Source organism: Drosophila novamexicana, unplaced genomic scaffold (assembly GCF_003285875.2).
Source record: "Drosophila novamexicana strain 15010-1031.04,08,12 unplaced genomic scaffold, DnovRS2.1 tig00000121-arrow-pilon, whole genome shotgun sequence".
NCBI lineage: Eukaryota > Metazoa > Arthropoda > Insecta > Diptera > Drosophilidae > Drosophila > Drosophila novamexicana.
The window spans coordinates 325,400-337,517 of record NW_020824773.1 but is presented as its reverse complement, the minus strand read 5'-3'; the positions used below and the strand labels follow the sequence as shown (position 1 = coordinate 337,517).

Genomic DNA, 12,118 nt, shown 5'->3' with positions numbered 1-12,118 from the left:
TATGATTATTATTGTAATAATTGTACATCCACCAGTAATGCCACTGTCTTTGTCTATTTTAATGACTTTTCTTTGGAAAATGACGAAAACTGTTTTGAGGTTTTGGCTTATTGTGGTTCGTTAACATTTGCTCGCCAAGTTTTATTTGCTTTTGATAAAGTTACCAGAGTGCTATGCGAGCAGCAGCAACAACTATATACATGACTCCTGGCGTTTGTTGGCTTTTATATACAATAATTTTATGTATGTATGCATGCATGTTTGAGTAGCATAAAAAGCAAGTTCATTTTACATTTCAAAAGCGCCTCTTGTTATGCTACATATAGCACAGCTGCCAACTTAACCACCCCAGGCACCCAACCCTCTAACTATCTAACCATCTAGCCAGCCAACCGCCTCTGTCCAGTTAGGTGCAAGCATTTGTTTTCATGCATTTCTTTATGCTCTTTAGCATTTACATTTATTGTTGTTTTTAATATTCTTTTGTTGCGGATTAAGTATTTATTATCATACGCACCAAGTGTTTCCGACAAAAACAAATAAATGTTTAATATGCGCACACACAAGAATACAATTTGTGTGCGTGTGTGTGTTGGCCATAGTTTTTCCTGCACTTTAGCTTGGCTGCCATAAGTAGTTCGCCTTGCATACATATATAAGTGTTGTATATCTATCTCTGTCTGAGTGTGTGTGTGTGTTGCCATTGTGAAAGCTCTCTCAAGTGCTCTCCCTTGTACTCCAACTGCCGCCCCCTCTTTGCTGTTGCCTTGCCAACTGTCGTTTGTAAGCGTTTTTTGCTGCCTGCTCTAAAATATGTTTTATTATCGTGTAACTCGCTGGTTATAGAAATACATACATACACAAATAGTAGGACCATATAACAGGTCCTACATACACTATTCACTTTTGTGGTTTTATTGCCTTGAGCCATGGCCTAGTAACTTGTGTGTGTATTTCCTTTCTTGTTAAGCTGCTTTGACTTTTCAAATATATTTCTGTATTTATCCAATGCTTGGATTAGGAAAAGGTACAAATAGCAAATAAACTTTTTCAACGGAAGTTGATTAAACAAATGCAAGGACATTAAGAAAAATTAAAATAATTTTGTCATATAGTATAAATCGGAGAATTAACTATATTTAGGAAATAGACTAAAACTTAGATTAATCCTGTGTTTATAAATTATTTAAATATGTCTTCCATTTTCTTGTAATCTATGCTCACATCTTCGGTCACATAATTTAAATAAAATTTTAAATTCTATTTTCAAATCAACCATTAATTAAAAGGAACATTCACAAATAATATTTGGTTTTGGTGAAAATATTTTGATTGCAATGGTAAGCATTATTCGATATTATTTTAACCTAAGAAATAATTGAATTAAAATCAAGTATATATATTTTATTAACTATAATGTTTTACAAATAAAAGAAAATAAATAACATTTGAACTTAAAATAAATAAATCAATTATACTGTCAATTTACTCTGTGTTGGCCACAGACATAGATGCTAGCTTAACTATATAGTTTCGCATGGCCCTCAAATAACTATAGTCCATAAATCACTTATTGTTAGCCAGACTGTTATGTTTCAGCTGGTAGCTCAGGCTTTGTCTAATTAATTCAACAAAACTAACGGACAAACTTTTTGGCATCTTATAAATTTTAAAATGCTTAGCTGTAGCTTGAATGGGGCCCGAGCCCGACCCCACCCAGTCGTTTTAATGGCATGTTGCTAATCGAATTTCATGGCGTCTCCAGTTTGCTTATTTGAATTTCTTAATTTTTTTTTCGCTCATGACAGTTTAGTTGGCAGTAGTTGACTCTTTTTTTAGTTGAAGTCGCGCTCAAGTTGAAAATCCATTTAGCGTAACTCAACACTTAAGCATATTTTGCAGAGCTGATCCTGCTGCTGCTTGCGAGCTGCTTCTGCCGTTTTTTTTATCAGCTCTAATATAAACTTACAGTCAGCTGACAGCTTTTTTAATTTATTTCATTAAAAATATGCACGCAAAACTTTTTCAATTCGCATGCAAAGCGACAGATTCCGTTTCCTAGGTTGCTGGAATTATATGAGGGGTTGGCGCCTGGCAACTCTGGAGTTGATTAGTTATGCGTTTTGGGTAGATTAAGTCGCATTAACAGCCATTAACCTTAACCCCAGCATTACCCCGGGAAAGGTTAACAATTTCAAAAGGCGCAACAACTCATCATTGAAAACTGAGCGTGTGGCAGACAAACAGACAGTCATACAAACAAACGTACAAAACTGATGCAAAGAGCAGCTGCACACTTGACTTTTCCCACAAATGCCCGCAGGCTGAGCTCAGCACGAGCCACCCACGACCCACACCCACCCACACCAATGTCAACTCAATTAAATCTTATCAAGCTGGGGAGCTGGGACACGCATGTGACTCCGGCCAAGCAGCCAACACAAATATCAAACAAACTAATGTCAGTTGTCATAATAAAGCGCAAATACTTTTGGTGCCACTTGCTGTACACTTGGCCACCCACATGCCTTCTTTTTCTGTTGCTGGCACAGAATGTGGTTAAGGGGGCGTGGAGTTGGGGAGTACAAAATGTACATACACACATGTATAAAGTGAAGTGCAAACAGCTGCGCAATTTAACGACGGAAAAGTAGAGCCAAGGGCATACAGGGCAAAAAAAGAAGGAAGGCAAACAAACAAACAAACAAACCGACATCGAGACAGCCAGACAAATGTACAACAAATATTACAGAGTATAAGCCTGTGAGTGTGTGTGTGCTTGTACGAGTGTGTGTGGTTGGTTGGGTGCATGTCAGACATCACTGTTGCTATTACGACTGCTTCAGCTGCCGCCTCTTTTCATACATATTTATAATAACTTTAATTAAGATTTTACAAGTAGATTAGTTCTTAATAACAAAAACAACAACAAACAGCATGCCGAAGGCGTAACGCAACTACACTACATTGGCCCGCACAAAAATCACGATAAGCAACGACAACAACATCAGACATTATCTTGTACAATATATTTGTACATCAGGTAAATATGCTTTTAGTACTCGTCGTCCTGACATTCCAGCTTTTGTTATTGTCAGGACCACAATTAAGATCTCAGTTTTTTGTTTAATTGGATTTTTATTTATGATTGAAATAGTAGTTCATACAAAAATGCTTAAGTGATTTCTTACAGAATGTTAATCAGAGATTGGGTAAGACTGCTATAGAACATGAATGAATGAAGTCATTTTTATTTTCGAGTAATTTTAATTTGCACTGACACAAATATGCAGATAGGAATAGTTCACCAGTCAGCTTTAATTAGAATGTCAATCTGTAATGGTTCTGTTTTTGGCGATTTTTTCATTGTTTTGTTTTTATCTTTGTTTAGATGGCTGGACATTAATAATATCATCCAAATAAATGTTAAGCTAAAGGAAATGTATAGACCTACATGCGTATCAAGTTCTTTGTAGGAGCGGAAATGTTTCATAGAAAGGCACACAATATATGAATCACAGGAAGATCATGCCGATTCTACCTCGATTGCAATTTCTTCATTCGGCATATTAAGGTAAGGAGGAAATTATTATATTCTAACTACTTACATTATTTTAACAGTAGACTTAGACACTATGTAAAAAGAGACTTCCTGAACTCCTTTCGAATGAAGAGCCAGAAAAGCAGCATACTATATATATCCAACTATGGCTACTATTAATTTGTGTACCCAACTTCCATGCTGTACGATCTGATGCCAGGTTATAATTCCTTTTATGGAAATCCATGAAACAATATACAATAGTATAAAAAGCTTATACCAAAGCGTACTGTTTATTTATTCTGAATTAATGTATTGTAAAGAATAATCTGTTCAGTTGTACTATTAAGAATTTGCATTAACCATTATCTCTAAACAATGGGATGTTTTAAGCATTTTAATTAGTCAATTAATAGAAATACTAAATGTAGTTTTAGTACAATGCAAACATAAACTAAACACTGTTCATACAATTTGTGTTGGCTTCCAACAACGATGCATAAATATAGAGACTATTTACATACAGCGCAACTAATAAATAGCATTGGGTAAGTAATTTGAGCATTTCGTGTTCATAAATTTCCATTAAAGTCCACACACATTATGCAGTAGACCATAATACGAACAGGTCCCAGCCACTAACACACACAAAGTCACATAATGCAAATCTTGAGCTCGGTCCGTCGGTCGGTCTCACCCACTTAAATAAGCGTTCACTGCAGCCACAGCCGCAAGGCAATAACAACTACAACAAGTAACAGTGCTCTATTCGGGCGTGCCGTACTAAAAGATACCCTATATACTTTTGTGTCTTTAGCTTTTATATTCTCTAATCTATAAATGTTACAAAATTGATGTTCAAATAGAATATATTTATTAAACTACGTCTGTTACACGAAATTCTTTTAGTATTCGAGATCGATACGCTAGATCGAATTGAATAATATACATATACTTGGTGGGATCAATGATGCTGCTATCTGCATGCGATATTTTTTACATAGGCATAAAACCGTTTACCCTGTTTATCATTTCTCAGAGGGTATAACAGCTGCAAGAACAACAAGACCGTCTAATTTCATTATGGCCAGCAAATCACATGTACATAATTTTTTAGCATTTAGCCACAGCTGACTGCCATAGAACCTTGGAACTTCGAGAGTGTTTCTCAAACAAAACACACATAAGCACACACACACAGGCACACCAACTTACACAGACGTGCGTATTGCTGTTAGCTTGTGCTTGTTCTCCAGGCAGTTAGCAGTGGCACTTAAAAATTAATTAGAGAACTTATAAACAAGTGCGGCATGTGGAAATTAACTCGAGCGGCAAATCAAACGCACTTAACAGCGTCGGAATGCGGCGCTGCACAGATGCACAGGTTGCATGCAACAAGGGATGCGGTGTTGCAAGAATGCTCATGCTCATGCTCATGCTCATGCTCAGGCTGTAACGTGAGCTGCCACCTGCTACCGGCAAACATTTGGCGGCGTTGCACGTTTATTTAATGAAAATTGTGTGTGTAATTATGCATTAAGCGAGCCGGGAGGGGCAAGGCTGCCGCCTATTTGCCTAGGCTAAAACACACACAGACACAAAACAAAGAGTGCTGAAAAATGTGCTGCATACTTTACGGGGCTACTTTAGCATAAAATTTTAATTAGTTTGGCTTGACACGCCTGTCAATTAGAACCGAAAACTGTTCGGCCCAATTGTGCATTGCAGCCTTTCGAATATTTGTGGTAAATTTGTAAATCATACGAATGCATTTACCAATTATATTATGCATGTGTCTACAAAATTTGTTATATATTTATAATTATTTTCTTGAAAAAACAAACACTTTAACCTGACTTCATTTATTGGCAAGTTTATTTATGACTATCTTCAGCTCACAAATATTCAAAATTCAGGCAATTTATGCAAAGTCAAAAGAGCAAATCAAGAAACAATGACTATCTTTGTCAGGGTGAAGCTCAAATACCCTTGTACACACATATATCACACATATTTGTATTTTCATACAAACGTTTTGTTCTCTACAGTTTCATTTAATAGACACCATACAACATAGCTGACCCCTTTAATACGACTTATACGACGTATATACGTACCTATGCATAGTGTCATGATAATAAATAAGACTCAGAGACTAGTTTGAATAGAAACAGACAGCCGAAGAGACGGATATAGGTATATCGACTTGGCTGGCTGTTGATTCTGTAACTAACACCATCTTTTAATAAGCGAAACATCACTGAAACGCGTTCATAATCCTATTACTATTCTATTACTCTCTTCTAATCTATTACCACACGAATAAACAAATATACAAACCAACATGCTTCTATAACCACTGACAGACAAGCAAAAAGCCCAACTTTGGATAGATATAACAGATTCTGCGTATATCGAAATAGAGAAGAAAACATAAGTAGCAAGATGCCACAACAAAGCTCTTTGAATGTGACACTGACGTCAAGTCATATACACACACCCATACATATACACGGTACACATTTGCTAGGTTGAGCGCATCTCTTTAGAATGTTGTTAGTAAAACAAAATGTCGGACAATTAATTTACGATAACATGTAATCGTGGTAAGTTAAGTAGTTTTGTTTGTAATGCCTTTCGATGAGAACAACCACGTCGATGACAAGGACAATGACTGGAACCCCGACTCGGACAGGACATAAGGCTTCAGTTCTAATGAAATTGTTGTCAGTTGCTGTTCGAGCATTGGGGGCGGCTTTGAGGTTTGTCCCAGAGTTGTACGAACTGCGTACACATTGGATTTTGCTTTTGTTTGTTGCCTCGTGTTACGCCTCCAACTATGCGTAGGAATGTCTGTCTATTGCATTGTCATGTTCATTGTCATGCCAATTATTTAATTTGTCCTATTCAAACACAACAAAAAATGTTATCAGGCTGGCACTTTAGAAATGTGACTAGTCGCCCCTGGCATGTGCATACAAAAATTTGCGTAGGACGAAATAAAAAAAATACGAAAATAGGTATATTAAATATTTACATAAGTACATCAAAGTCGATGCTAAGTAATTCAAACTATGAAGTTGTCTTTAGAGCACTTAAAATTTTATAAAATATCTTGAAAATCGTTGAAAAGTATTTTCTATTTATAGCTGAATTTCAAAAGTTACTAGCTGTTAAATCGCTTCTTAAAATTCGTCTGAATAAATTACGTTATCAAACTACGAAATAATTATATTTAGTTCCAGCTTATTCGAAATTTATATTTTCAAACTACAAACTTAAATTCCCAAACAATTTTTCAACCATCGATAGTATCGATGTGAAAATAAAGCCACCCACATTCGACAGTTTTCCAACACTACTTAGTAGCAATTTATGTCTTGCTGAAGCACTCATGCGGCACGTGGCACTTAGTCCTCGCTCCCATGTCAGCGCTGCCACAAGAAGGCAAACAACAATTTATTTATTAATAATTCAGCAAACTGCATAACTTATAAACCTGCCAAAACAAGTACCCCACGCCGCCCCGCCCTTTCACTTGAAAAAAACTACGAAACAGGCAAACACAAAAAACAAATTCCAAAAAATCATAAATAACTAAAACCTTGTAAACATGTGCATAATCCGACAAGACCCGAAACTAAAACAATGAACAATGAAGGGCACACCAGTTAAGCTGAGGCCCAACAACGATATAAAAATCACATACATAACCGAGTTACTTTTAATCCTCGACACACAATCGACACATTAATTTATCACTGGGAGCCAAAGGAAAAGCCTTTCAATTAATTCCAGAGCACATCACTCGACGGGTGGCCCAGACCCCAGCTAGAAAAAGGACTATAAATACTTTATCGCCGACTGGCGACTGTCGGACAATTCGAATTTTGGGCATTTCTGGCATTTGGCATATTGACTTATGAGCGCTGATTTGTAAGCAGATTTTCTATATAAACATATAACATAAGCTTGTAATTAATTCACGTCCAATTTTTTATGACTTTGCTGCCAGGGCATCTATCTTCACAGCTTGCCTTCAGCCAGTTACTCATCTGAGCGAGTGCATTTTTGGCAGGCAGTCAGCCGATGCATTTTCCGTAGACCGCAAGATCTGCAAATGTCTTACTACACTTCTTCCTCCTTATCCATATAAATGACCAAGCTACTTAAAACAGGCGCCAAGAGCAGCTGCTAATGGGATTACACTAGGCATCGTGGATTCAGTTTCTGGAGACAATTTGGCAAGGTGAATGAACTAGGAAAAATCGGTTGATTGTAAGCGGAAATGTTTTCTTTTAACCAGGTTGACAAGGTTGTTGCTGCAGCCCACAATATACATGGGCGAACTGACGAAATAAACTGATGGATACACTTGGCATATTGTACATATGCAAATGCCGGCAGCAATCGGGCCTAGACAAGCCAATGCGAGCCAAGAGAAGCCGAACCGAGCTCAAGCTGTAAAGGATGTGGTAAGTAAATACTAAATTTAGTTGGCTTTGCCACACAACCGCAGCGACATTTCCTCTTGGCAAGGCGTCGACATTCTTCTTGTCTGCCTCAACTTCAATTGTATGCACTTCGTGGCAGTGGCAGTGTCTGTGGCAGCGGCAGTGGCAGTGGCATATGAATGCTTCTGCTTAAGGATTGCTGTCTCCTTTTTGCTCTGCCATACGAAAATTATGCAAAATAGTAGCAAAGTTTCAATTTCCTCGCCAGCAAAACTAGAGAGAAAAAAAATAAAATAAAAAGTAAAATAAAAGAAATAAAACTGAATGAAAGGGTGATGTGCATGCCAAGGAGCATAGCGTTGAGCAGAGTGCAGAAATGTTGAAAATAAAGAAAATGCAAAGTACAAAATTGTGGTCTCGTATAAATAAGCGTAACTTATGAAAAGTTATGAAAAACTTTTGCTTTACAAGGCAATACGTAATTTGGAATGTGCACGACTATGTGCGAGCTGAAGCTAAAACTCCCCCCCTGGACATTTTGGAAGTCAGCGATCTGTAGTCAAAATTTGACATACAACTTTTTCGGTTTTATACGTTGTGCGTACTTGTCAAATACGATGAAAATAATATTGAAAACGACAGATGCAAAATATTTCAGTGTACATATTTTCAACATGGCCAAATATTACTGTGGTAACAGTGGAAGAAATACAATTGCAGGTTTCTTTACCAATATAAAAAGATTTACAAAAAAATCGAGTTTCTCGAAATTCTTGCTGGATACTTATTTAAAGGCTTGGCTTTTTGAAATCTTATATAAATTATCAATTTTTAGACTAGAAAACAAGTCTTAATTTGGTTAGTTAGTTAAAAACACTGAAATAAACGAACATTTTTGCCTGTTATCTTCATTTTAATATGAAGAGCTCTAAAGATGACTTTGCAGCAAAACGAAGGAAACTTTAACTATTGTTCATACAAGCTTTCACATTCATTTGCCATCCAGGTGATTTAATCTTCTGAAATATATTTGAAACATATCTGAATTTAATGTGCACAAATTAATAATAAACAAATAATAATTAAACAAAACATGCATTATGTAACCCTTTTCCAGAATTTACACACGTTCAAGTGTTTATACAAATAAATTTGGGAAGCAAAAAGTTTTGCTCTTGTAATTGGTTGAGGTATTATAAAAAATACCTAAACATTATTACTCTTCTCTCAATAAATGTAAAAACGTTGATCTTTAAAATTAATGAAAACTTTTCATAAAATATACAAAATATTATGATTCAAACTAATTTTTGAACACATATTTACTGCTAACAATTTGGTTCTGCAAAAATACTTTCACAACTTCCAACTGTTTAACCCAACTTCCAAAGCCAAAGCATACCAATACATGCACTCCTATGCGTGTATGTGTATATTATGTGTATTCCAATAAATACTTACTTTTAGGTACATATTGTATGCAACTCCATTATGAAGGCAATAACCCAACGACATTGCCCACAGGGCTTCAAAAAGAGATAGTTTATAGTTTTAATTTTCAGCAATTTTGCCGGCTGGCAGCACACAGAAGCAAAAGGCAATACACACATACATATACACTCGCACAAAAGTGCATAGAGGCCATAACGATGGAAAGAGCCACATAAAAAATTAGCATACCACATAAGACAATTGCCTGTCAAGCGGCGTTACAAGACGGTTTTCGGTTCTCGGTTTTCGGTTTTTTGGGGTCGAGCAGTCGCCAAAGGGTTTCGGGTTTTTGGGGCGATGCTATTTGATTAGGCCAAAAGCTTGTTAAGGAAATTTGACTGGCAAGTTGAGTGGCTGCGTCTTGCCTGACTGGCTGGCAGCAGCATCATTTGCATATAGTTTTGGTCATATTTTTGCAACGACTTGTCGACGTTTCTTCCATTGCCAAGCTTCCACTTCTCCGCCTTCTTCTTCTGCTCCATCTGAAGAAGCTGCGTAAATTTTGTTAAAATTTAAGTTTAAGTTGTACATTTTGGCTGGGCATACGGTTCGTTGACTGCAACGGCAGCTGCATAAAAAGTAAATTGAAAACTATCTTTGAGTGCTAACGAAGGTAAATATTGTTTCATTATGCCGCATTTGCCATTCCCAGCAAATTGTTGCATAATAAGTAAAATTAAAACAAAACAAAACTGCCGGCAGTTGCCCACGTGTGTCCGTGTGGGCGAATTGTCTAAATAAAATTGCACAAATTGTAATGCATAAGTCGCTTGTACACAAAAGTTAACTTTTTATAACACTCTTAATTGCCCGGCACTGTTCAGAAGCGAATTAAAAAGGGTTTTTGGCTTTTTGCATAACTTTCTCAGCATTATGCAAAAGCCACCGCATTATGCAGTATGTCTGTGTGTGTGTGTGTGTGTGTGTGTGTGTGTGTGTGTGTGTGTGTGAGTGTGGGTGTGTGAGTTTTTGTGTGGGAGTGTATTTTTGTTTGATTTAAATGCAATTAAAAGTTTCAATTAAAATTAACAACAGCATAAACCGACTGTCGCATTTAACAAAGTAAATATTATGCAATTATAAATAATTGAAGTGCTAAAGTCACGTGCACGAAACGCATTATTTATGAACTATAGTGCTATACGTACCAACAATATTTGTTAATTGTTTAAAAATTATAAGGCGGTCACTTTATAAGCTGGACCATTCGGGTATACACATATATTAAATATGAGCTCGATTAGTAAATATTTCTTTAAGTTATCAAACATTTTAAATACAAAACATTTCTTTTAAATATCATGTATTCTCATTTTTAATACCTAAAAGGCTATTGTGTTTTTCTACAAATGTATGTATTATAACAGATAGAAGAAAGCATATTTGTTGAACTACTCGAATGGAGGTAGCGTCAAAGCAGGAACAGTAGACAGGAACAGTAGACAGGGAAGATGCCGGTTCCCAGACCCCAGATTGCTCCTGAGCGCGCATATTTCTTATCTTTTACTATACCTCACATTATTATGTATTTCAACAATTCTTAAGTCCTTAATATTCACTTAGACGACACAAACGCTTAGCATAAAAGTATATTTTTTATAACTACTGTTGACTAGAACATTTAAAAGTTTATGCCACACTTTGACACTTTTCTCATCCCTATCGGTCCATTAATTTTTTGAATTTTTAAAGTATTTGATCCTTTAAAATCTTACCCCCTTATGATGAGGACTCTGCACATTTTTTTTTAAGATGTCAATCCAATTGTTACTTGATATACTTCGCTTACTCTTAACCCACACTCTCTGATGGCCTGAAAAAGTTTCAGATTTCGCAGACTAGTTCAGCCTGTAGCTGTAGCCATGCCCAATATTCTGCAACCAAAACCAAAAGCAAACATTTTAAATGGCAATTTATAAGTGACAATTGGGCCACAGACCAAGGCACCGTCTCGGCTCGACTGCAGACCCTTCTCCACGTCTCGGTACGCGCTCGGGGTAGCTGGAAGCATGTGCTAACAGTTTTTGTGTAGTAATATAATATGCACAGCATGGCTTATAATAATAAAAACGCCAGCAGCGCCTGTAGCAGCAGCCGCAGTAGCTGCAGGACCAGCAGTCATGATAGCAATGCTATCACCAATGATACCCATGGCCGACCATTGACAGCCCGCGGCTGTCATACGCGTGATTGTCCCTTTGAAATATGAGCAGCTCCTTTCAATAACATTCAGCTGCCTGATTTCGACACTTTGCAATACACGCACAATCAATGTGTGTGTGTGTGCGTGTGTGTGTGTGTGCAAGGTCAAATATGATAAAGAGCCAGAGTTGGGCAGTATCCCGAATCGGAGGCAGAGTTTTGCTAGCTTTTATTATGCCGCAGCCGTCGTTGAGGTTGCTGTCCGGGACCAATTCCAATGTTTCGTTTGTAAATTAACTTTACCGCTCGCGGCAGCGAATATTTTTAACGCAAGCTTTGGTCTTTTTTTCTGTGTACCCTGCATACAGGGTATGCAGGAAGAGCTAAACGCTCAATCGAAAGGTGTGGTGCTGCCAATATGTTCGGGATTGATTGGCCCGAGAGAAAATAAGCTGATGGTCAGAATTTAACTTTGAAAAATATACAAGAT

General features: G+C 36.9%; 1 long non-coding RNA gene across 1 annotated transcript; it reads right to left on the bottom strand.

Moving 5' to 3' along the window:
* Positions 1 to 7,299: 7,299 nt before the first annotated feature.
* LOC115757926 lies at positions 7,300 to 10,751 on the bottom strand. The gene is made up of 3 exons (XR_004017381.1): positions 10,635 to 10,751; positions 9,457 to 9,977; positions 7,300 to 8,268 (listed from the first exon to the last, which is right to left on the bottom strand). It is a non-coding gene; the product is annotated as an uncharacterized LOC115757926 (long non-coding RNA).
* Positions 10,752 to 12,118: the final 1,367 nt, after the last annotated feature.